Here is a 22980-nt window from a genome sequence, read left to right as displayed (position 1 = left end):
AGAGACCGAACTGGAAATAAATATTCAGAAGGCTATAAAACTTACACAGGCAAGAACTGGGGGAAACAGACGCACATTTGAATTAGAGGACAATACTGATACTGTAGAAAAAAGAATCAGAAATTCAAAGAGGAATGGTAAAGGCAAACAAAGCATACTTTTCACTCGCCCATGTTTTCAAAACCCGCTCCAAAAACACACACTGGAAATCAAAAATCAGGGTCTACAAAACTATTATCAGACCAATAGCATGTTATGGATGCGAGACATGCATGATGACAGAAAATACAAAACGAAAGCTGGAAGTCTTCGAAGGAAAAGTCCTAAGGAAGATATTTGGACCTATTAAAGAAAGCAGAATATTGAGATTAAGGTACAATCATGAACTCTACCAACTGGTAAAAAAAGCACCGATCTCAGAATTCATTAAATTTTAGAGACTACTATGGACTGGTCATATAGTGAGAATGGAAACAGGAAGATTGCCAAAAAGAACCCTAGACATTAAAACGCAGGGCGCAAGACCAGAAGGAAGGCCACGGAAAAGGTGGGAGGATAAAGTGGCAGCGGACGCGCAAAATTTGCTAGACGACGGAACCTGGAGAAGATAAGCGTGGGATCGGCAAAGTTGGAGGCATAGCTTAGAGGAGGTCAAGACCAGTTTGGGCTGTAGCGCCATTGCAAACAACAAGAGAGGGACCCTCTCTTGTTGTTTGCAAATCACCTGACTGTTGTTTCTAATAAAATCCATATTCAGCCTGTCAGAAGTTCGCTGTGATTTCATCCGTTTAAGTTATCTGTAAGGAATGTAATGCGACTTAAAAATAAAGACATTAATAGCAAAATACTGTTTATCCTCTGTTAAATAATTATGTTAACAATCAATTTATTTTACCACCAACGATCAATTTTGCATACTGTAATTTGCTATGCATTTTTAGGTCTTAAGGTACATGCTGAAATTATAAACTAAATGCTGAAATTATAAAACCCGTATTAGGTTTTTTTGTTTGTAAATAATTGTTTGTTTTTCCATCTTTGTATTTTTTTAATATCCATGTTGCTTATTATCTCATTACCAAATACTGCAGTTTGAATTTTTTGTAAATCTGATCTCTTCGAGTTTCTGATACAAAACTTGTTTCAATTGTTACATTTAATTCATTTAGTCTTTGTTAATAGTATGCCAATATTATTTACATTTATTTTACTTTACATCATATAGTTGGTTAACTTATTTACAGTACTAATAAATAAAAGAAGAACTGTCACACTTTAACCTACAAATTCAACTTGTCACATTTTACCTCTTAAAAATCTGTTAGACAACAAAAAACTAGTCCTTTTTTGCCAGTTCCTCTGCCAGTACCACTAAGTGCCCCCTTGTTGTGTCTTTTTGAATGTGTTCCGTTTATCCTTAAATATCCTTAAGTGTTTTATAATTTTAAATTTACATAAACATATCACATTACATTCATTTCAACAAACAATCTATACAATACCTACTTCCTAGTTTATTTGTTAATATCTCTCCCTTCAAGAACTTTCCCTGTATTTGTTACATAGTTACAATAAAACTGATGATCACCCGTCACCAGTTTACCATAATATTTTAAACTATGATTTCTAAAACACTAAATAACATTCCTTGTATCGGCATGTAAGTAGTATTTATTGGTTATTTATATTTATTTAATTTCAATTTACTAGATCGTTTTTTGTCACTTAATTTTACTTTGTTTATTTAATTAATTTAGAAGTCATATTTAATAATCACACACATATAATATTGGCATAATTGCTGTATATTCTTTACCAGACAGTACCCTAAGTTTAAAATTTCTGCATTAAGCTTATGTACCTTAAGACCGGTCATTGGTGGTAGAGTAAATTAATTGTGAGTAAGTCATATTTTTATTTCTTTTTACCTATTTGAAATAGACTCACACAGGCAACATTCAAGATTTAAAATGAGTAAGCGCCATAAATTCAGAAAATGTAGTTAGTTATACACACGGTTTTTTACTTATATCTAACCAATACTCTGGATAATCTTTGATAATAGTATCAATTATCAATAATAATTGATAATCTTAGTAGTAATGTCAGCAATAATTCTTCCCGAGCCCAAATTGAGACTTGTAGAAACCAACCATCTCCCTTCATGTACGTGTTCTGGGACCGCATAGTGCTTGCTCACAAACCAACCAATGGCACATAATGGACTGAATCTCGTACTATTTTTTAAAAACTAACTGGACAAACAACACTAATTGATGTAGTGCTTAATAATTTGCTTGTTTAATACATCGAGAAGATCGCCAATTACCCAAACGATATCTATTATTCCCTCTAATGTTGTGTAATGTCTATTGTAATGAAAAACCTCCTATAGTAGAAACCCTCAATTCAGAAGAGTGATATCATAGTTTAAACGCGGAATATCCTCAAATTTAAATGTACACAGCGGCCCTCGAAAACTGCCTGTTTTCTCGATTGCAATTTGCGTTTCCTCATAAGAAATTACAGAATATATAAAGTAGTATATTTATTTTTGCTTCTCTATAGTAGACTTGACCAGAAGTTGTCGTACAGTGTAGCCAAATCTTGTTCACAAGTAGTAATTATGGTCATACAAAACCTGTATTCTTCCACGCAGCGATTATTACCGTCATAAAAATACCAAAAAACATGATATTTTCAATAGCAAAAATTAAGCACAAAATTGTAATAAAATAAATTTTATTTATATGTTCCGTTTCGTTACGTATTTAAATTTATAAAATAAAAATCGATATTTTAAAACATTATTTTTCAATCGTTTGGCAATGTTGGAATTAGCGAGGGAACTCGGTTTTACAATTCGGATCCAGACATGCAGTAAAACTAGTTTTTATTATTTTTTGCCCAAGAAATGAACGAAGAAAACATTGGCGTTTCTATGGGTAAATAGTGCATGTGTTTTTGTGAGTATATTTTATGTGATAAGTTTGTAAACTTATTGTTGTCAATACTGTTTTATCAATACTGTATTGTAGTATTGATAAAACGTGTTATAGATAATAAGGGTGTTATATTTTGTCGTTTTATAGTAAATATTTAGTTATATTCTTTGAAATTTATGTATATATAGTATATATCCAGATTATTAAAATACAATGGACGAAAAACCGAGTTGTTCCAAGAAAAGACAGCAAAATTCTGATGTTGATTCCAAGAATGAAAAGCCGCAAAAGAGACGGAAAATGTTAACGTCCGAAGAGAAGGTAATGATACGAAACGTTTATGAAGGAATTGTCGGTAGAAAAATGGCATTAAACGTTAGCCAAGCGGTGTACTTAAAAATACATCGGAAAATAAAAAGCAAGAAAAAGGTAAAACTAGAGGTAGGAAAAGCATTGTTTTGGATGACGAGACAAGGAATATTATACGTCGAAAAATTCATTCATTTTATTTTCGGAGTGAAATTCCAACACTGAAAAAAATTTCTCAAGAGCTCGAAAATGATGACTCTTTACCCAAGATATCTCGTAGAGTCTTAATCAGGACCATGCACGAAATGAACTTTCGATATGTAAAACGCAACAGAAAAAGTATGCTATTAGAAAAAAATGAAATTATTCTGTGGAGAAGAAAATATTTAGAAGAAATACGAAAAATTCGCAGCACTGGATGCAAAATATATTATTTGGATGAAACCTGGATTAACGAAGGTCATACAGTTGGAAAAGTTTGGCAAGATTTAAATGTAAAAAGTAAACGCGAAGCATTTATAGAAGGCTGGTCTACAGGATTAAAGGCTCCATCATGAAAGGGACGGCGTTTAATCATCACCCATATAGGAAGTGATACAGGGTTCCTTGATGATGGTTTGCTTCAATTTGAGTCGAAAAAAACAGGTGATTATCATGAAGAAATGACTTCTGAAGTATTTGAGCGCTGGTTTAAGAGAATCTTACCAAAATTGGAATCTGGGTCTGTGGTTGTTATGTACAATGCGCCATATCATAGCCGCAGACTAGAACAATTACCGACGACGGCATGGCGGAAAGGGAGAATTCAAGAATGGCTTACAGAAAAGGGGATTGCATACGAAGAATCAATGCTCAAAATTCAACTACTTGACATTGCACGGTTAAGGAAAATTGAATATCTTAAATATGCTGTAGATGAAACTGCAAAAGATTATGGTGTCAAAGTTCTGCGTCTACCACCTTATCATTGCGAACTTAATCCCATTGAACTTATCTGGGAGCAAGTGAAAGGAGAAGTAGCACGCAATAACAAAACGTTCAAATTAAACAAAATTAAGAAACTTTTGATTCAAGCAATCCTCCATGTAACTCCAGAGAAATGGGCTAAATGTATAGGCCACATAATTAAAGAAGAACATCGTATGTGGGAACTTGACACTCATATCAAAGTTTTACTAGAGCCAATTATAATTACACCAGGTGGTGAAGATAATGACAGCGATAGCAGCACTGCATCTTCAGGTTTAGACAGCGAATAATATTTTCTAATAGTTTAATAAGAACATCAGCATAAAAAAACCAAAATAAAAAAAAAACGAGAAGAACATAGTAAGTGTGTATAGTGTTTGTGTTTAAACACATCAAACATTATTTTTATTTTGTTTTTATAGAATTTTATTTTGTTTTATAGGATTTTATTTTGTTTTGTTTTATACTGTTTAAGTGTTTTGTTCATTTTATTTAATAAGACAATATGGCTCTTGGCGATTACCCATTTAAAAAAAGTATCGCGCCACAAGACATACCTCTGGGGTGGCGTGGAAACTGTCTTAAAATTTGTTTTAAAAAAATTTCATTGTGTAACTCTTTAAGGACGGGTCACGTCAAAAGATGTTTTACCGTAACTTCCGCGACAGCCGGTTGGTATCAGTAAACTTTCTGCAAAATAATTCTTTTTTATAGCTTTTTGTTTGTGGCATTCTGTATTTTTAGGGGAATGTAGGGAATGAGCCACAAAATATTTATTCATATGTTTATTTATTGACGTTTCGATCTCTATATCCAGAGACCGTTTTCAATTATACAAATGATAGTACTATTTATTTTCTATGGCTTTTCGCTTGTCGTTCTGTATTTTTAGAAATAATGTTGGGAATAAGCCACAATATATTTATTCAAATGTTTAATTTACGGACGTTTCGATCTCTATAAAGAGACCGTTTTCAAACATACAAATGACAGATATATTTATTTTTCTATAGCTGCTTGTTTGTGGCATTCTGTATTTTTAGGGAGAAGGTTGGACATAAGCCACAATATATATATTTACATTTTTAATACATTGACGTTTCGATCTCTATTCCGTTTTTAAAGATAGAAAAAAAAAAGAAAATAAACAATATAGGATTATAAAAATATATAATAATAAACAAATAAAAAAAATATTACTATCATTTATATCTTTGAAAGCGGTCTTTGGATATAGAGATCGAAACGTCAGTAAAAACTTGTAAATAAATATATTGTGGCCTATTTCGAACATTAATATTTGAAAAATAAAATATAATTAACGTTAAAATAAAAGTAAGTGTACGTCACTGGATTTCCAAACGGCTGTCCGAATTTCTGGGTCTTTAAACGATGACTCACTCTCTCAAATAGTGAAATTATACTTTAGAGAACATTAGAATAGCTGGGTTTTCGATATACTCCGACGTACCAGATGGCATCGGGATCAATAACACGGAAAAAGCCTTACCAGAGCTTAATATTTTTGATATCGTACTGATTTGGAATAGTGGATGTTCACGTATTGCCGTAAAATCAGCAAAATTTTAAAACAATAAATACTTGGGCGTGATTACTTGACTAACAACAGACCAATAAAATAAAACATTGGACAGAAAACAAGCATATGTCTACGTTAGATTTTTTGATGTGAATACATAGCTTAAAGATGCATTGTTAGATCCAAATTACCACGTGGTGTGATGTCGTCTTAAACATAATTTCTACTAATAATTATAATAATTATAAAAGTAATATCTCTTTGATGGTTCGATGTTTATAGCGTCATGTATTGAGTATAGATGAGATTTAAATATCAACAATTGGTTATTAAAACTTGTGAATATTTTATTGATATTCTCAATTTATAAATTGATATACTTTGATGTATATATAGTATATTATATTATAATATATGTTATAATAATTATAAATAATGTATATATTAAATATTAACATGGTGATGTTGTCATGACGCTTTATTTTCAGTATGACTTTTAATATCAGAATATTTAGTAAGCAATTTAAATATATATTTATATATAATTATATTTATATAATATTTTGCAATTACAAAATATTAATTTCCTGTCAAAAAGATATTGTCAGTCTTCTTGTGTACAACTTAATTTCTGAAGTTGGATTATGTACTTTGCATGGTCTCTTTTAAATGTTTTGGGCCTTTTCCTTTCTTTATAAAAATATTCGATATTTAAAATATATACAATAAAAAATGTTATATTGCATAACCTCAAAATTATATAAAGCAAGCAATACATAAGTCCTGGATAACTATTAAACATTATTCAATTTTTTCTGTTTTACGATTTTTGAGGTTTTCTAAATTATTAATCTCAAGATATCGTTGAACATGGTATTTTAGTGTTCCTGAGTGTTGTTATAATTTCTTCTTATCATCTCAATGATAGCGGAAATAGTATGATTAAGTATTTAGATGACTGGAATCTTTTATCTGCTAAACACATAGGAAAAATCAAGTCTCTTTGAAAATCACGACGTAGCAATATTTACACTGTGTGGGAATCTAGTGAGGTCAATTTACCCGGATACGTGAAAACCATACTTAAACATCACAAATACTAAATGTAGGGTCTCTTATAGTGGGAAGGTACTTAGTTAATTTGGTCGTTTTTATAGAACGAAACTTAACAAGCGATAAATATAAAATGCCACTTAGAAATAAAATTGTACTTGCTCTGAAAAACAATTTTAGTAAGATATGGTTGTAGTAAGACGGAGCTCTAGATGATTTAAATGATGTAATGATGTAGCGGATATATAGCTTTCCTATATTGTTGTACGGAGTTGAGTCGTGAACTCTCACAGACGTTACCTGCAAGAAAATTGAGGCTTTCGAAATGTGGCTTTATCATCGAATCCTAAAGATATGCAAAAAGGAAAAGAGTTGTTTACCAATATACAAGCAGCCAAAATCGAATACCTCGGCCACATCATGAGGAACAGCGAAATATATGGGTTCCTGCAATTAATTCTACAAGAAATAGTAAACGGAAAAGGAGGACCACGAAAGCGAAGGATTTCTTGGCTAAAAAATCTACCTACGTGGTTCAACACAACAACCACAAATATTTTCAGAGCCGCAGTTTGCAAAATATAGATTGCCATGATGGTCGCCAACATCCGAAACAAATAGGCACTAGAAGAAGAAGAAAAATAATGTAGCTAATGTAAATGTAAATGCTCGGGGTTATTTATAACAGACATTTCCCGAAAGATGGATTGGTAGATTAGGTAGTAATAAATGGCCTCCCCGTGGACCCGATTTAAATCGTAAAGTTTTTTGAATTGAAAATACATTAAGGGTTGAATTTATAAATCTAAGCAAGCAAGTTTTGCAGTGGTAAGACAAATAATTATCGATGAAGCCATATTAATGTCTGGAGAAATGTAATAGATGCATTTTACCATCGTTTAGGATACTGTCAAATTAACAACGGAGGACGTTTTGAAAACATGATTAATTAGACGTTAAGTAAGTAATGTAGAACATTTTTAATTAGTATGTTCAAATTGGGCTGTCCATAGTTTGAATGAAAAGAATTATTAAGACGATGAGGCGTTTCACAGTGGGGCGACAACGCCAATAAACGCTTAAATATGATTTGATACGCAGAATATTGAAGTGTAGCCTGGAACTTTGGCAGACTTATTTGTGTTACCCAGTAGTGTGATAATTTATTATAACACTAATTCGCCCAAAAAGCCACAAAAGAAGAAACACAATCTTACAAAAGAATGTAAGCTATCTGATATATCCACACTACACAAAATTAGGATAAAAGTAATTGGAAAGACAAAAGTGACGATTTTTAGATGTCCAACGAATTTGGAAACGACATGATTGAATATATAGACAAAAGACAACAAACGAAGAATAAACTTACTCCCATACTTCATTACAATAAGCATATGAGAGGACTTGACCGACAAAATCAACTGAGTTCCTACTACCCCTATGACAGAAAGACGTTGAGGTTTTATAAAAAATTAGAAATACATTTTTTTAACTAATGCTATTAAATTCACATTTGTTATGCAATGAGTATTCAGGTCATAAAATGATTTTCGATTATCGATTCTTACCTCGCTTTTACCAAATCAACAAAACAAAATTATTACAAACAACAAAGCACCACATATTTTTCCTAAAATGTCTGCAGTAAGTCATGCCGACAAAAACAAGAAAATTTTGTAGGCAATGTACAAAAAATAACTTACGAAAACAAACAATATATCAGTGTTAAAACTGTCCGGAAAAAGCTGGACTTTGTGTTGGCAAGTGCTTTACTGATTTTTATGCTTAAAGTCATGTTTTTATTTTATTTTTTTATTATGCAATTGTTATAATTTAGTTTTTTTGACGTTATGAATTTTTAGTTTTTTGAATATAAAAAAATATCTGTAAATATTTTGACTGGAAAACTGTAATGTTTTTTATGCAAAATATAAATATCCTTATTTTAGTAGAGTTTTATTTATTTGTTGACAAAAATAGAAACCAAATTAGTAAGACTTACATGAGCGCCAGTCAGCACATAAAAAAAAATCTTAAGAGGGTGCACTTGGCGCCCATGTGAGTAAGTATTAACACCGTCCTTCTAACAAAAAATACATAAGCATTTTTACAAAAATGCTTTCCCGCACCAGGTATACATTACTCCGAAAAAGTGCGCAGTCAAAGTGTTAAATGTTAAATGGAGTCTTATAAATAGAATAATAATAGAACAATAAACAATGAGGACAAAAAGAAGTTTTGCCGGTAGAAGTTATACTTCTATACACTCGTTCGCCGTTACAAATTTATATGGAAGTCAATCTGCACAATCATTACATATGTAATGCTATAGGTAAGAGAGAGCAGAAAGAGAAACAGAATTATGTATATGGTGCATCGTTTGCTGTCTATAAACAACATTTGACCTGTAATAGGAGTATAATAAATAAAGGATTAAATCGATATTTTGATGAAAAGTAATGGAAATATAATACCATTATTACTAATGTGCAACTACATTGTGCAGCTATAAAGTCTTGGATAAAGAAGTGAGAAATCAAGTACAAAAAGCAAATAGACTGACAGGATGAATTAATAACACTACTTGGTGAAACAGACACATTAAACTGAGATGAAGTCAAGAATTTATAAAGTCAGTGTAAGACCAATAAGGACATATGCCTCAAAAACAAGACCCGACACAGCCACAACACAAAGGCTACTGGAAACGGCAGAGATGAGACTGAGAGTACTGAGGAGAGTTACAGGAAATACGCAGAGAGATCGAAAGAGAAGCGAAGACATTAGAAGAAAATGTACCGTACAGTGTATAAGCGAATAAACAAATAGAAAAAATTAAAATGGAATAACTCCATAAGCAGAATACAGGAGACCCGTGTCGTCAAAATAGCAAGAGGTAAGTCACCAGAAGTATCGGACGGCCGGGCAAAAGACAGATTGACAACCTTCCATAGATGTATTAATTCGCCAATGAACAAGCAGAATTGCTTATAAAGAATAAGAAGAAGACATTCAATAGGGTTTGATCTTAGACCAGGCTATGTATCAAGTATCAAGTTTTTAGGATTTTTCCTTTATATTTACAGCACATAAAGGCAGAAAAACAGACAGACAATAACTATTGAGTCGTTAATAATAAATATTAAAAGGGTCAAAAATTTTAGTATATAGTTTGTTCTCATAAATTGTGGTGATAATTACAACATATTCAACATATATTCTAGCGAAAATGAATGAATTTATTTAATATGCTAACGTGGAAAAAAAACGAAATAACCCAAACAACTCTTTTCTGAACTTTAAAACTTGAATTATTAAATTTTTAGGTAACTAAACTAAGCCTCAGTTTTATTAATAGCGTCTTGGCGCCATTTTGTAAGATACTTTTAAATGGGACCATGGGAGAAATGAATATAATATTTGAAAGCACTTGTATAAACCATTAGGTCTCTGGATTTTTTTGATTCTTTCTGGCACCGTTTCAATATCCCCACTAAATTGTGAAAATTTTATTAAATTAACTCTCGTTGAAAGAATAACTTTTTCCTCCCAGATGGATAACGTCACTGGTATCATATATTTGCCAAAAAATCTAAATTATCTCCATACGTATAAACATATACATAAAAGAAATTTAAAATAACAATCATTATATTTTTCCCTTTCATTTCTACGCCCATGACTACTATATGTACTAAATATTAAATGATAAATAAAATAGTTTGGAAAATTAAATAATGTGTAAAATTATCGAAACAATATTAAAAAAGATATTATGATTTTTCCATTCTTCGATTTTTAAAACCAAAGTGACAAAAATCAGAACATAATAATTAAAAAAATATATTCCCTCATTTGGATCGAACTCGCGACTTCTGGTTCCAAACTCCGCGCTTCAACTCATTCGACCAGTAACGTTAAATATTAAGGTGGCTAATCAATGTTATTATTTGACAAGAACGTTATGAATATGTCAGTTTTTTGGTTGTATTTTGTGTTTCTGTTTATTTATTTATTATATTCCAAAAATGGAAAGGTTATTATGAATCATAGAAGTTTCAGGAAGAATATTTATTTGCAAAAGACTTTGGCTAAATGTATATATCTACCGAATTAATATAAAATAATAATAATATTAATAAATATTAAATATATTTACAAAAGGAACATTTTTATTCTCGAGAGAGAAGAAGAGAGAAAATATATCTTCTGTCTCTCTCTTACCTATATCTTACATATATTTAATGATTTTGCCTATTCACTCCCGTACAAATTTCCAACATCAAACGCGCGTATAGAAGTATAACTTAATAAAACATAAAATTTAAAAACATAATATTTTTTCTTCTTCTTCCTCTTTTTATAATCAATTCTGCTTGTTCATTGTCGAAATAATACCTCTATGGGAGGTTGTTTGCCCATCTTTTGCGCGGTCGTCCGATACTTCTTTTGCCAATTGGTAACTTATCTCTCGCTATTTTGACGAGATTTTGCTTATGTGATTATTACATTCTTTTTTTCTATTTTCTGTCCATTCACTTATATGCTGTACGTTACATTTTCTTCTGTTTTCACTTCTCTTTCGATCTCTCAGCGTATTTCCTGTAATTCTTCTCGGTACTTTCATCTCCGCCGTTTCCAGTAGCCTTTGCGTTGTGGCTGAGTCGGGTCTTGTTTGTAAGGCTTATGTCATTATTGGTCTTATACTGGCTTTATACATTTTTGACTTCATCTCAGTGTTAATGTATCTGTTTCTTTCGCCATATAGTGTTATTAAGCCATCCTGCCAGTCTTTTTGCTTTTTGTACTTGATCTCTCACTTCTTTGTCCAGGTCTCCATAGCTGGATAGTGTAATTTCTAGGTATTCTATTTCCAGAGATGAGATGTTATATTAAATTCTTTTGCTCTTATGTTAAATCTGTGGACAAGTCTTGACTGTCTTCATCTTCGATAACATAATATTTATGATAGTATAATACCGAAGCGTAAGCTAATATAGAGCTGGTAAATAAGGCTATTCAAGGAGCGAACGGGAAAAAATATTTATTTATCTTTTAAAAAACGTTAAAATTGTTGTACAATGGGTGAAAGACATTTTTTTATTTAACTGTACATATTATTTATTGAAACTTTGTGTTATACAGTATTGAAATAACTTTAATCCAACAACAATAAAAAAAATATTTATGTAGTTTCCAAACAAAATAATGTAGTTTTGTATTAAATATTTTTCAAATGTACTGAAAAACTTTCTCAACATCAGTAAACCCAAAAACTTTCAATCTTAAAGTTTTAGTATAAAACCCCCTATATTATTCTCATATATAGTAGATTTTTAGATGGTTGTATTCTAATAAAAGAAGTTTATAAGTGAAAAGGAAAAACACTTTATTTACATTCTTTTCTAGAAAGAAAAATACAGAAGTTTCAACTAATCCTTTGAAAAATGAACTCTTAAGAAAGAAAACAGGGAACAAAAAATATTAATGACATAAACTTTGTGCCACTGGAAACTTGTGTGATTTGTCAAAAACTTTTTCTGACTAACCAAAGAAGTAGGTTTTGAATATTACGAAATCATTGTTTGTTGAGTGTGCTGTTTTATTTACAAAAATGTAATTTCATCAGTCTATCTGGGAAAAAATCATTGATTTCACGTAAAAATGTTATACAGATATTTCAAGGTGCTGAAAAGTATATGAGGGGTAGAATATTAAGAATCCGTGAAGACGTACAACTGATTTTGCTTTGTTTTTGTTTTAAACAATCTTAAAAAGTAAAAAAAACTATTTTTTTGCCTTTTTAACATTTCTTATGCAGAAAAGAGAAGAATAGTTTAAATTAAAATTGTAGATCTTAAAACGTTCAGTAATTTGCGAGTTTCTAATATTAAATACATAAATAATCAAAAGAGAGTTGCAAAAAACCATTTAATTTTGAAGTAATTCATAAATATATATAACTCTGTTTTTTTTTGCATGATAACATACAGGGTGTTTGGTAACGAATGGACCATAGCTTAACCTTAGATTCCGGAGGTTAAAATAGGTCGATTTCAGCTAACTTACCTTAGTATGAAAGTTAATTTATATTTTAAATAATTCCTGACAGGCATGGGATAATTACATAAAATTTGGTAAGTGGTGGTTTTCTGGGACGAGAAATCTAAATGTCCCACCAAAAATTATGTATTACTCAAAGGGCGCTACATACGTTTTTCAGCGCTCATTTAATACGTTTAATTTTTTTTGTCCCCCACTCTACATACTTTTGAGATCAAAACTTTTATTACCCTATTATTTTTACTTAAAAAAGGTGTAAAACATTCATCTCGCTAAATTCAATCGTTTTCGAGATAAACGCATTTTAAATCTACGATTGAAAATTCAAATTTTTGCGTTTCATTATAGTTGCATTCGAAAAACAAACTTGTAATAATAATCATTATGCAAGTCATGGTTATGTCATTGCAGCTGCCATTTTTAACAGTTAGATACGTTTTTAGTACCACCGTCGCATTCCAATGTGTGTTTAAGTTGTGCATGAAATTTATTGTAAAATACCACGTCATAACTTGTTTTCAAATTGTAAAATGACCGATTGGTGGCAGTTTATCCACAACAAAATTTTAATGAACGTGCTGCTGCTAGATATTATTTGGACACATTTTCTACTCAACGGCAACCCAATAGAAAATTATTTTCTAAATTATTTTAAAGTTTACGAGAATCGGGTAGTTTTCGACCTCAGAATTAAAATATTCGACCAAGAGTACGGACTGTTTGGTACTAAAATTATTCATAAAACACCCATTTTTCTATCCTCTTCCATATATTGTACAAATGCCGCAAATATGAACGCTATTTGGTTGTCATGCAATTTTTTATTGAAAGTTACACTGTCTCTTTTAGAAAGAATTTTACACAGAATTATATAGAGAAAGAGGTAAGAAAGACGGCACCAAGTTGAGAAAAGTCCAGAATGTGGGTTCAGAGGATATCCCAGAAATAACAATCGAAGAAGTCTCAAAGTCATTAAAATCGAATGAAACACAATAAAGCAGCTGATGATGACCAAATCGTTATTGAGGTAGTTAAAGCAGGAGGAAAGACAGTATTGAAAGCATTGACACAATTATATAACTTATGCCTTTCAAAAGGGGTTACACCATCTCAGTGGAATAAAGCTATTATAGTAGTCATGCACAAAATGTGAGATATAACAGAGCTAAAGAACTATAGACCTATTAGCTTGTTATTTCACGTTTATAAGTTGTTTATAAAGATAATAACTAATAGGTTGACATCAAAACTAGACTTCTATCAACCTTGCGAGCAAGTAGGATTTAGAGCTGGATACGGAACAAATGATCATTTGCAAACCATTAAGTCGTTGATTGAAAATACCATCGAATATAATCGACCCCTGATACTTGTCTTTGTCGACTTTGAAAAAGCATTTAATACGGTCAATCAAAGTGAAATGCTCCAAGCTCTAACACAATGTAGAATAGATCACCGATACATATCCCTCATCAGATACATCTATCAGCATGCTACAGCCTGTGTAAGACTTAATGAAGATACTGGGACCTTTCGTATTGATAGAGGCGTTCGGCAATTAGACAACATGTCTCCTAAATTATTTACAACTTTGTTAGAATACGCTTGTAAAACAATAGATTAGAACAAAAAGGGCATCAATGTAGATGGAAAATTTTTAAATTACGTTAAATTTGCAGATGATATCGTTCTTATTGCAGACAGCTTTGATCAGGCACAAATAATGCTCCAAGAACTCCATACTGCCACAAAAAAAGTTGGTCTTAAAATAAATGTTTCAAAAACACAATTTATGACAAATTTAGTCCACAACAAAAACATCTCAGCAGAAGACAAAGATATTGAGCCAGTTGACTCCTATAAATTCTTGGACCATGCGATCAGAATAAGTCGAGACAACCAAACAATCGAGCTGAAAAGAAGAATAAACCTCGCTTGGGCTGCATTTGAAAAGATAAAGGATATTGTTAGGTCTGGACTAGGTCCTGGTTAGGACTATTTGAGGTCCTCAAAAGGTCCGGATTGGATTCGACGTATATCCGAGCGATATATAAATTGTACGAAAATGCAGTTAGTTGTGTAAAAATTGGAACCAGAACCTCAAATGAATTTAAAGTCACTAAAGGCCTAAAGCAAGGATGCTGTTTGTCACCGACACTCTTTAAAATATACGTCCAAGAAGCATTGAGGAATTGGAGAAATAAATGTAGATTTATGGGCATCGAAGTGGGACAAGAAACTCTGTATACATTGTTGTTTGCAGATGATCAGGTGGTGGTTGCAACCGATGAGGAAGATATAAATTATATGAATCGAAAATTATTTGAGGAATATGCCAAATGGGGGCTTACTGTAAACATAAACAAAACAGAATATTTAAAAATTGGAGGAAATACCACAGATCTGAGGCTTGAAAACGCAGTCATAAAAGGCTGCAACCAGTATAAATATCTAGGAAGCATCATATCAGCAGATGGCAGAGTTAAGATAGATGTACAAAACCGAATAACCCAAGGGAAAAAATGCATCCGAATACTGAATTCATTACTGTGGTCTAATAAAATAAAGATGCATACCAAACTTCGCGTATACAGAGCAATTGTAGAACCAATTACCACATATGGTGCCGAATGTTGGACGATGACAAAGAATGAACGAGATAAAGTAGACGTTGTGGAAATGGATTATCTTAGAAGGTCATGTCGAGTATCGAGAATGAAAAGAATCAGGAATGAGGAAATACGAAACCGTGCAGGAATTAGAGATACTCTTTCAGATAGAATACAAGGAAGGCAATTACAATGGTATGGTCACGTGATGAGAATGGAGGAGGAGCGGTGGCCAAAGAAAGCCTTAATGTATGTCCCGCCAGAAAGAAGGAAAAGGGGAAGACCACCAAATTCCTGGAGAAGAGAAATTACAAAAACAATGCAATCTAGAGGCTTAGAAGAGGGAGATTGGAGAGATAGGAAAAGATGGAGGCTGAAATGCGGGAAGCGGCAATCGCCGTAGGACCCCCGTTATATGATGATGATGATATTGTTAGGTCTACGATTCCAATGTGTCTGAAAAGAAAAGTATTTAATCAGTGTATTTTGCCAGTGATGACCTACGGCTCAGAAACCCTAACACGCACAAGAACAACAGTGAGTAAACTACAATGAGAGAATAATGTTAGGGATTTCTCTACGTGATAGAATACCCAATGCTACTATACGCAAAAGATCAGAAGTAGCAGACATTATTAAAAGGATAATAACACTAAAGTGGAACTGGGCAGGTCATGTAGCAAGATCAGTTGATGACCGGTGGACAAAAAGAATTTTGGAATGGAAACCCTTAATACAAGCTAACATAAATAGAGGTCGACCCCCAACGAGATGGACAGATGACATAAAAAGAGTGACTACAAATTGGATTCAGATGGCGCAAAATTGGACTAAGTGGAAAAGCATGCGAGAGGCCTATGTTTAGCAGTGGATGTTGGAGGCTAGTTGATGAACACTGTCTCTGTCCAGCGATGTGAAAAAGTAAAGTCAAATATTGGGATAGGGGTAGAATATTTAAAACAGAAACATTGGAATTTTATTACAGTTATAACTCTTTTATTTCAAAACCTTTGCCTGTCACAATTTCTAATCTTCTTCCAATGGACAAAATTAAATGCGCATGTCAAACCCTACAAACTTGTTATAGTTTACCGTGGGGTTCTGGCCTAAAATCTTATCTTTGCTTAGTAGTTAATTGTCCATAATTCTTTCAGAATATTTCAGAACCGCTAACCTTTATTTACAACCAAAAAACAGAAAAACACCTTCCAATCTCAGGATACCAAATTGTTTTAAAATTTCTTTTTGTGAATTAAAAATTTATTTGCAAATTAAACGATTTTCTCACGCAGCCTTTTTCAGATCCGAGGAATAATGTTTATTCTCGTCCTTTCACATCTGTTTCAAAAGGATTTTGATGGATATATTCTACAAGAGCATCGCCCTTATTTTCATTAGATACCTTTTTTATACTTTGTTTGAATGCTCCTCGCAGTTGGTGTGTTTACTATCGTTTTTAACTCCTTTCTTTGTTATTTGTCCCGTCTTGTGTAAATGTATTATTTAACCCTACTGTACCGTTCGAGTCAACTATGCAAATGTACTATTTGGGTCAATATGACCCAACTATGGTTTACGGTCCTTAATCGAAATAAAATAAGCTAATGGTGCTAAACAAAATTTTATTAACAAAAAATTATAGTTAATTAAACAAAAATTATGTAGCTAATTTAAATTTAACCTTATTAACAAAAATGAAAGGCATTTTTTTCTTTCCCAGAAAAGCCTAAGGACAAATACTTACAAAATTTAATTTAGTTTACAACTGGGACAGTAATGAAAAGAATGGGTTTTACAAATCTGTTTGTGACATATACAACGTAAAATGTTAGTCTTGTCATGGTTTTAGAGCAAAATTTACAGCGTGCTCGTTTAGCAGACGGAGTTGGATTGTCCATAGACGGTTCACTAGAATTTCCATATTCTTTACTCGCTTATGTTTCTGTTGTTTTTACTAGTTCTTGTAAGTCTTTAATTCTTGGTAAATTTTTCCTGGAAAGGATAAGTGGTTTCACCAGAGTTTTTTCCAATTCTTCAAGAAAAATTCGCCGTTTTGTAAGTTTGTTGGTGTTCCTTTGGGGATTTATTGATGTCTTCCTGTTGCATGTATATGTACTAACAAGCTGATCTATAGTATCCACTGCTCACTTGCTGGAATTGTAATCTAAAATAATTTGGGGCTTTTTGTCATTTCTGTCACTAATAGACTTATCATAATGCAAAGTCCTTATAAGAATAAAATGTTTATTCTTTTTAGGAATATAGCTAACAACAGTGGTATCTTACGTGAAGTAAAAAAGACGAACTATGAACTTCTTTATTCGCAATTTGTGCTGGAAGCTCTGGCTTATTTTTTTTATAGTCCCCAGCATTGTATTTTTTCTTTTTAGAAGAAGTTGTTCTATATTGTATGTTGTAAAAAAGTTATCACAAGTAATATTGTGGCCTTTCAAATCACTACACAAGTTCACTACATTCCGTTCCGGCGCGGCACCTGCTTCCTGTCCTGTATAGATCTGCAATTTTGGAGTATACGAACTTTTACTGTCACATAAAGCCCAAATTTTTATGCCATATGCCATAACAGCAGAATTATCACTACTTTCTTTCTCACTCTCACTACTTGTATTGTTTTCTGTTTCTGATATGCACTTATTACTCTCTGACACGTTAGCGAGCTGGCGAAGCTCATCTTCGGTTAGCGTTCTACCGATACGCCATTATCAACATGCAAACAATTGAAATTTGAAATGTAAATGAATTCGCTTGGCATATCAGTGTCTTACCATCTACCACTTGTCTATCACCCCACTTCCTTCTACGTGACATGCCCTTCTAAATGACATCGTCCAGCTACACTACACATTTTTTACAAGTTCTAGTTAGCAGAAACTTGTTTCTATTTATAGACATACCTGACTGACGAACTATTAGAAAATATATAAAATACTGCAAACTAAACATACGTCTTCTTCTTCAAGTGCCATCTCCGCGGCGGAGGTCGGCAATCATCATAGCTATTCGGACTTTTGAGACGGCTGCTCTGAACAGTTCATTTGATGTACATCCGTACCACTAACTCAGGTTGCGCAGCCATGACATTCTACGCCTCTCTATGCTTCTCTTTCCTTGGATCTTTCCCTGCATGATCAGTTGGAGCAAGGTGTATTTATCTCCACGTGTAATATGTCCGAGATATTCTAATTTTCTAGTTTTAATTATATTTAAAATTTTTATTTCTTTATTCATCCTTCTCAGAACCTCTTTGTTTGTGACGTGTTCTGTTCACGATATTTTCAGGATTCTTCCATACACCCACAGCTCGAATGATTTCAGTTTTTTCATTGATGTCACATTCAAGATCCAAGATTTCATTTCATAAAATAAAGTAGAAAAAACATAGCACCTCGCCAACCTAACTATTAGTTCCAATAAATATACGTACACAGGTTATTTTTAACGGTTTAAATACGTGGGTCATATTGACCCAAACGTACTATATGTAACAATTTAATTTTTATCAAAAAAATCAGGAAGTTGATTTTTCACCCCGTATGCAATTGAAAGACCTCATATTAGTTAATAAAGTCAGGAAACACCAAAACTTTACGCCGCGTAATAATTTGCAAAATAAGAAATAATTTTTTTTGGGTCAAATAGACCTGAACAGGACAACAGGATTAATGTTTATGACATTCACCAAATTGTTGGATAGCCTAATTTTGACGAAATGCCCCTAAAGATGCTCTAGGAGCGAAAGTACTTGGTCAAGATTTAATAAAAAACTGTGCTCGATATCTGCCTTTTATTTGATTAAAGTAATTTTTTAGTACTTTGAAATTTGAATACGACGTACGATTTCGTCAACGGTATACTATTACAAAACCCAAATTAACACATTTTTTCACGTCACGTCCTTTATAACATCAGTATGAAAGTTTCTCAATAATAAACTTTGATATTAAAAACCAGTTTCTACGATTTTGTGCCTTATTAAACTCTTATTCTTTGTTTTAGGTATGTACAACAATGTTTGGTAAGTAACATCTGGAAACGTCATCAAAAATAATTGAATACAGCGGAGGTTATTTAGAATTTTAAATTTGTTTTTCGCTGATTTATTATAAGTTTTATGAAATTTTAATAAACGTGTTTGAATATTTCAGTATAATAAATGAGTAAAAGTCTTGGCAAAAATTAGCTTTTTGATGAATGTATAAAATTTCTGGGATTTTTCGTTTATGTACTTCATCGATAAAAAAATGAATTGGTAAGTAGAAGAAAAATATTTTATGTGGAAAATCAATTGGCGACGATCATGACAAGCAACGTATTAAAGCTGATTATATGAATCTTCTTCTCAGTTGATTTTCTTGTGGCATTTTAATATAATTTACTAGCTATTTTTATTGGAAATAAGCTACAAGTTCCTCAGCATAATGCAATAAAATCTGGTTATCCATATTAAATGTGGAAATCAATAGAAACAAGATAGCACTATTATTAGTCAATAATATATCGAGGATACATCATTTATGTTTTAAAGTCAAATGCATATAAAATCAGAGTTTGATGTTAAAAGAGTAAACTAATTATAAGACCAAATACTTACCATCTCGGGATAGTATAATGAGATTTTTTTTATTTTTTCCCATGATTTTATCTTCTTCTTCTTTATGTGCCGTCTTCTACCGGTTGGTGAAGGTTGGCGACCATTAAACGATAGGTTTCTCTGTTTTGTGACGCATGTATTATGTTCGCAGCTTCTGGTATTTGAAACCATTCTCTCAAGTTTCTTCTCTTCTACCTTCAATCTTACCTTCCACGATAAGCTGTAGCAGACTGTACTTATCATTACGAGACACATGGTTCAGGTATGACGCTTTCCTCCTTTTAACAGTTGTTAACAATTCCACCTCTTTACCCATTCGTCTTAATACCTCTGTGTTGGTCACTCTGTCTGTCCAAGGTATTCTCAGTATGGGTCGATACAGCCACATTTCTAGAGCCGCTAACTTCTTTATAGTTGCTGCTGTTAACGTCCATCCTTCAACTCCGTAAAGTAGCGTAGAGAGTACGTAGCATTTCGTCGCGCCATCGGAGGTTAACGCTTAGGTGGCGGTTGCTTAAGAGCCTTCTCATTTTGATATATTTGAATCTTGCTATTTCAATTCGGATCTTAATCTCTACGTCTGGGTCCCACTTATCATTTACTGTATATCCCAGATATTTAAATCGGTGTACTCTTTCAATACGTTCGGCTTCAATATTCAGGTCGATATGTTCAATGTTCTTTTTACTGATCACCATAAATTTAGTTTTCTTTCTACACTAGCAAAACATAGGCCTTACGTTTAGTTTAAAGAAGTGTAACACTTTCAATAAACGAATACTTTTAACAAGAATGGAGTTAATATCAAAAAAAATATAGATGTCTGAATTTTCCAGCGAAATACCGTCTAAAAATATCTTATACATGGTATATATTTCACATTTAAAATTTAAGGGTTGGAGTACTGGAAGGAAGGGGGTTGACAATTGAGAGATATCTACATCGTTAAAAGATGAACCCTTTAGAATAAAAATCGACCTGTTTTACTATTTTCACAAAATTCCATGAATATTTCCAAATTTCAGTGTGGACTCTTTCGACTGTGAGTCCGCCGTGTGTACTAATGCAATGTACGCAATAGACGCAATAAAAAAAGTTCTTCTAATAAAATAAAATAAATTATTATTATAAACACTTATTTAGTAATTATTTTGCATGTTAGACACATACATTACATATATTTATGCAATGTTGTAAACACATATATTTTCCACATTTAACACATAAATACTTGATAGAACGGTTCGTTTTTCTTTCGCAGTAAGTGCAGCGTCACCTTTGTTGGCCAATATTTCCAGCTGGATACGGTGGTGAATCTTTAGATTCAAATAGTTCTGTAGTTCTTAATTTTATTGACGATGGCAAACAAGAAAGAGTATCACGATCACAAAGGTGATTATTAACTAATTGTTAAACTTTGTAAAAAAATTCTTCTGCTGATTGCATCATCGGAGTTGTTGCAATGAAAAATGAGATTTGAATTAACGCTTGCAATATTTAGCATCGAATAGATAACTACTATTGACCACCGCCTGCTATTTCTTGCACTGTTATAGGCAGCACACAGCTGTCAACGGTATCAACACCCCCTTTAGTATTGTTATAATCCATTAAGATTTCGGGTTTACCATTTACTTTATCTATTTTATTATCATAATGAAGTCTAGATAACAGTAGGATGTTTTTATTATGCTTGGTTTGATAGGGCAAAATAGTGGCATTTTTGCGAAAACCAAATAAACTACTGTTAACTAACCGTGACTTTGGAGGGATGACAAACTCAGGTAATAATTCTGCTTTGTTTTTATGAATTGTATAAACTAACGAATTATCAATTATCGGTAGTAACATTCCTGCCCGATTTGCATATGAGTTCACATAACCTCAAGGACCATTAGCTTGCTATCCTACATAGACTTCAAGATTTAAAGTAGAGTAGAAACGTGGACAATGAAGGCGGAAACTCTATCAAAACTTCAGGCTTTTGAGCTATGGTCATACAGAAGGATCCTGAAGATACCATGGACAGACAAAGTCACCAATGACGAAGTACTGCGGAGGATGAACACAACTACGGATTTGGTCAACATCGTGAAGAGCCGTAAGCTGCATTACTTGGGATATATAATGAGAAATCAAGGCAGATACGAGCTACTTCAATGCATTTTGCAAGGTAAAATTGAAGGAAAAAGGGCCCCAGGACGAAGAAGAATATCCTGGCTTGCTAACCTGAGAGCATGGTATAGAAAGACCTCAACACAGCTATTTCGTATAGCAACCAACAAAGTCATCATAGCCAGGATGATTGCCAACGTTCGGAACGGACAGGCACCCTAAGAAGAAGAACACTTGTCATCAACTGGAGCGAACATTTTACTCCCATATTTATTGGGTTTATTTGGAATGTATTGCCTAACCGAGCAAAGCCCTCGAAACGCTTCCAGTTTCTCATCAACTGTTACCAGATAAAAAGAACTGTAAGCAGTTTTTCGGTTGATAACGAAGGCATCAAATATTTGCTGTATGGGTACTAACTTGTCCAGCTTTTTGCGTTCTTCGCGAGTTTCAGAATTGTCGAATCTTAAGTACCGTAATAAAAGTTGAAGTTGAAGAAGAGTACTGCTGTTTCTTGGGTATTGTATAAGTTTAGTAAATTTAGGAGGTTTGATTTTAAGACGCCGGCTAAGAACAATAATCCAAATAGTGCTTAGAGCTTGCACATGTCCGTAGATGATGTATTTTTTCACGAGAATACTTGGCTGCTTCTTCTTCTTGATGTGCCTATCCGTTACGAATGTTGACGATCATCATGGCAATCGTCATCTTATCTGCAATAGCGCGGAAAAGCTGCACAGATGTTGTATTGAAGCAGATTCT

The 22980-nt window shown here is 32.7% G+C and overlaps 1 protein-coding gene across 1 annotated transcript in view; it reads left to right on the top strand.

Moving 5' to 3' along the window:
• LOC140432426 (uncharacterized) overlaps positions 1-22980 on the top strand; it is a 523599-nt gene that overhangs the window by 285270 nt on the left and 215349 nt on the right. The gene's annotated exons all lie outside the window — the stretch shown is intronic.

Source organism: Diabrotica undecimpunctata, chromosome 1 (assembly GCF_040954645.1).
Source record: "Diabrotica undecimpunctata isolate CICGRU chromosome 1, icDiaUnde3, whole genome shotgun sequence".
Taxonomy (NCBI): Eukaryota; Metazoa; Arthropoda; class Insecta; order Coleoptera; family Chrysomelidae; genus Diabrotica; species Diabrotica undecimpunctata.
Note: the sequence above shows the minus strand (reverse complement) of the source record. Positions and strands in the feature narration are given on the sequence as shown.